The 4,301-nt window shown below is 45.1% G+C and overlaps 1 long non-coding RNA gene across 1 annotated transcript; it reads right to left on the bottom strand.

Annotated features, from left to right (window-relative positions):
• Positions 1–1,471: 1,471 nt before the first annotated feature.
• On the bottom strand, positions 1,472–3,415 carry LOC112987016 (uncharacterized). Its single transcript, XR_003260164.2, has 2 exons — positions 3,032–3,415; positions 1,472–2,893 (listed from the first exon to the last, which is right to left on the bottom strand). It is a non-coding gene; the product is annotated as an uncharacterized LOC112987016 (long non-coding RNA).
• Positions 3,416–4,301: the final 886 nt, after the last annotated feature.

Raw genomic sequence — 4,301 nt, forward strand, 5'->3', positions numbered from 1 at the left:
GTTTAGGTTATTTGTAAGGTGTTAATCACTTCTGCTGGTCTCATGGTCAGGACTACGCTGGAGTCTCACAAACTAAGGAGCCCGTGAGATGGTCAAAATACATCTAGAATATTCTGAAAATGCACAATAGGACATGATTTACAGACACTAACCTCAAAGTATTCTGTCTTATGGGAAATTTGGAGCTCGCAACATCTGAGCAGCTAGATTTCCCCAGAATGCAGGCCTTCCATCTATAATTTCAATTAAATGTAACTCAATTAGTGTGCACCACTTAATTTCCTGATTGCCTTCTGATAAGCAGAAACATTTCCCTAAATGTTGCTCAGATGTTTCTAACCTATTATTTCTGCAATGTCTGTCAGCGATTTTTGGGTAATTACAGAGATGGGCCTGAACATAAAAGAGATCTGAAGGCCTTCAAATATTTGGAACATGCAGACTTGAATCCAAACTTTAAAGACTCAGAGACAAAATGCTCTGGTTGAATGAAACCTTTTCCAAACGTAGATTATAAACTGCCAGACAAAGTGATATGGACTCAAAAATAAATAATTGGGGAAATAAGCAGCACAAGAAACAGTGGCAACATCATCTTCTGTACAGTGATCACAGAGTTATTGATGAAAAATTCTATACAAGAATTCCATGAAATTCCTTTATCATGATGATAATTTGTTATTATTTATTCAAAATTTTTGGTTTAGTATATAATTAAACTACTCTGTAGCTCTAGCCTAAACCAGTGCAGAAAGTGAAGCTGAATATGCTGGGCTGGGTTTAATTAGGCCTGGGAATTCACGCCCCGGCAGCAAGGAGGATCATCTCTTTCTGTGGAAAGCCTTTTTTGATGGGCGGAGGACTCGCCGCTGGAGCAGGCTGAGGGTGTGATTACACGGCCCTGTCCCGCCGGAGCCCCCTGATCGCTCCTGCGGGAGCCCAGGCTCGTCCTCAGCCCCCTCGCAGTGCCGGGAGCATTGCTCCCGTGCAAACCCCGAGCACGTGGGCCTTTCCCGTGGGAACCTTGCTTGAAGCCGGGTGGTGAGAGGCAGGCACCCCGGGCACTGGGCACCGCTGGACCCCAGTGCTGTCCTCCCAGGCCCCAGGGGAGCGATGCAGCCCCCAGAGGCATCGTCATGCGTGGGGGCCTGCGAGCTGCGCTGGCAGCCACCCGCAAGGGCACCGTGTCCCCACGCCATGGGGACAGCCACAGCGAGTCCTCAGTGCTGCCACGGAGGTTTCTTCTGCAGCACGAGTAGTTGTGTGCTACGCAGGTCACACAAGCAAGTTTTCATGTATTTGGTGATCTATGTTATGCTGTCGTTTCACCTTCTGTTTAAAAACATTTGACAAGGATGTGCAGTAGTGAAACACCCTCAGATATGTAACATCTCTGTGAAAGCTCAAAATTCATTTCAATTTTTACAAAGCAACAGGGGTCAAGCATGGTTATAATAACTAACAACATGTGTGTTGCTTAATCTTCAAAGAAAGTTTTACCTTTAAAGAGCCATAATTTATTCAGTAAATACTGTTTCCCTTACTTCAAAAGGAAGCAATAATTAGATTATCCCTGGACTCAGATTAACATTTAATTCGTGCATACCTTCAGAGCAGCATAGTTTTCTGAGTACAATAGCAAAATCATTCTTTCCAACTTTGTGTATATGCTGTCAGTGTTTAAAGTTGTAATTTAATACCCTGAGGAAAGACACAATGGTTTATGAGACGTGAGTGCGCAGTGGCTCTCCGCGCCAGGGTGCCCTCCATCCCGTCGTCCCTGGTGTGGAGGCTGCCTGCCCCAGTCAGCCATCCTCCCCGGGGAGGCCGGGTCGTGACGGGTTGCCACGCGCCAGGGTCCGGGACAAGGTTTTGGTGCTGGAAAGCAGCGGAGCGAGAGGGGACACAGCTGAAAGCTGGTGATGGGGCTTCCCTTGCCAAACCAACCACCGAAATACGTAGCTCTCCCATTAGCCCTAACGGTCAATGTTGCCCCAGCCTCTATTAACACTTAAAAAACGGGGATTGCATCTTGCCCAAACACATGCCTGGAGACAAAGCTGATAAGAAGGGCACCAGGACTAGACAGACAGAAAATATGACAAGGAAAGTCCTTTTTGCCATTGATATTTTCGTATAGGAGTTGCCTTTATGATAAGAGTTGCAGGAACAGCACTGAAAAATATTCCTATTCATTTTCTGAAGCCCAAGCATTTCTTTTAAATGTACACAAAATGTGGTAATGGGCTTTTTTATAGGCCCATTTTATTGAAAAAGAGTGTGTCTGCTTTAATGTGACTTAGCTGGAACATCATTATACATTATAATGAGGTAATGCATAAGGAGGGGTCAAGCAGAGCAAGGGCTCATTCTGTTCCCATCAGTGCTGACATTACAATGCTAGCGCAGAAGCGATTCTATGGCTATAATTTGAATAAAATATGTAGTGTAAGATTATCTATTGAATATTCCAAGTCAGCAGAGTCTGTTAAGCATTGTTGCCATGGTGATGGTGTGAAGGTTGGATTAATTAAGGCCTGAGCAGATGCGGTGAAGTATGTAGTGTCATTTGTGCTTTCTGCTTGTAATTAACGTGTGTGTGCATGTGCGTGTGCACGTGCATGTGGGTGAGAAACAAAGGAAGAGAAAGCCACCCGGCATATTTTATGCTTGACAGTTTTCCAGGTAAAACGAACTACTGGTATATGAAAAGCAGTTCCTCTCTCACTCCATCCAAAAATGCAGATTAAAAAAAAAGAAAGAAAATAAAAAAAGAATATCAAAATCAGCGTCTATCCTGGATCATGCTGTGTCACATGAAAATGCCAGGGCCAGAGGCACAAGCTGACCCCCACGTTCCTGCGCATCCAGGAATTCAGAAGAGCTGGTTCACCTGTGAAATAGGTTAGGATTAAAGAGTGGCATTTAATTTCAGCCTAAAAAGCTCAAACATATCATAGCTTTTAGGGGCATTTATATATACACGTTTAAATGTGTGCCTGTGAAGAGAGAGGGAGAAGCTTATACTCACGCGTGTGCCTGTCGAGTGCAGGCCTGCTTGCTGCTTCACCGGAGCCCGCGGAGTACTGCCGAGCTCAGCAGCAGCCCCAGGAGACCCCTGCAGAGCCCTGGTCCTCTCCCTCCGCACCCCGCCGCCACAGCAGGCTTTGGGACTCTTAAGACGGCGTGAAGTGTTTCCTCTTTGCCTGATAGCGAGGGGGTAGTGCCCAATTCTCTACACGCGTTCTCAGCGTCTGCGGGAGGGTTATTTAGGAACAAGGAGCTGCTCAAAAGGACCAGCCGCCTCCAGCGAGGGAGGGTGGACGCGGTGGAGGCGCCTGCCGTGGCGGCCGCTGCTGTCCTCCCCGCTGGAGGGGAGCGCTCACGCCTTGCAGGTGCTGGTGGACGCTCCGGTTTTCAAAGCCCCAGCCAAAAGTAGGGGAGGGGAAAAAGTCGAAAGCCGCCCAAAGGCAAAACCAGTACCTGAACCTGGTCATTTGAGCCTTTAGGAAGGGGGAACGCAGCCGTCCAGAATAGCCCTGGCTGATTTGTGAATAACTGGTTGTGTTGGGATTGCAGCTGGTGGAAAGAGAAATGCAAAATATTGCTCACAGCGTCTCCTAAGTGTATTTTGGTGAAAAAGAGAAATCGGCTTCTCAAAATTGCACACATTTTCTACAGTGGAAGAAAACTATTTGCAATGTTTCCAAGTGAAATTTTGCAAAAGCCCAACAGATCCCTGTGAGGGGGGACAAGGATCCAGCATTTCTGGATAGGAAAATGTATTACTGCAATTCACAGTTTTAAGACAAAATTAGACACTTTTATCTAAAGAGGTAGAGGGTAATAGCAAGGATATTAACTTTCTGAGAGCTATTAAATAAATTATTTCTATGGCATAATTCTCATCTTGGATCCTATTTTAAAAAATGATTTTCTAAGCTGTTTTGGCAAAATTTTGTACCCAAGTCTGCTGCTCGTATAATAATCAGGTAATTGAAATACGTATTTTTAAAACAGAATTATTTGTAGCGTAAAACTGTCTGAATCATCTGTATGACTAAGGAATGAAAAAGAATATATTTTTTTTTCCAGATTGTGAGAAATAACAGTCAGTGTAATAAATGCTGAAGCATGTCTCTTTCCCAGGTGCTCAGGCCTCTCTTTCTCTCTCCAATTTGCCTGCTAAATCTGCTGCATTTTCCTCCCCTTTCTTAATATTCAAGGATTATCTCAGATACTCTCCGGGGAAATGTGGCTTCCTTAGGGTTATGGAAATAATTAGAAGAGATTACAGCCTG

This window comes from Dromaius novaehollandiae, chromosome Z (assembly GCF_036370855.1).
Source record: "Dromaius novaehollandiae isolate bDroNov1 chromosome Z, bDroNov1.hap1, whole genome shotgun sequence".
NCBI lineage: Eukaryota > Metazoa > Chordata > Aves > Casuariiformes > Dromaiidae > Dromaius > Dromaius novaehollandiae.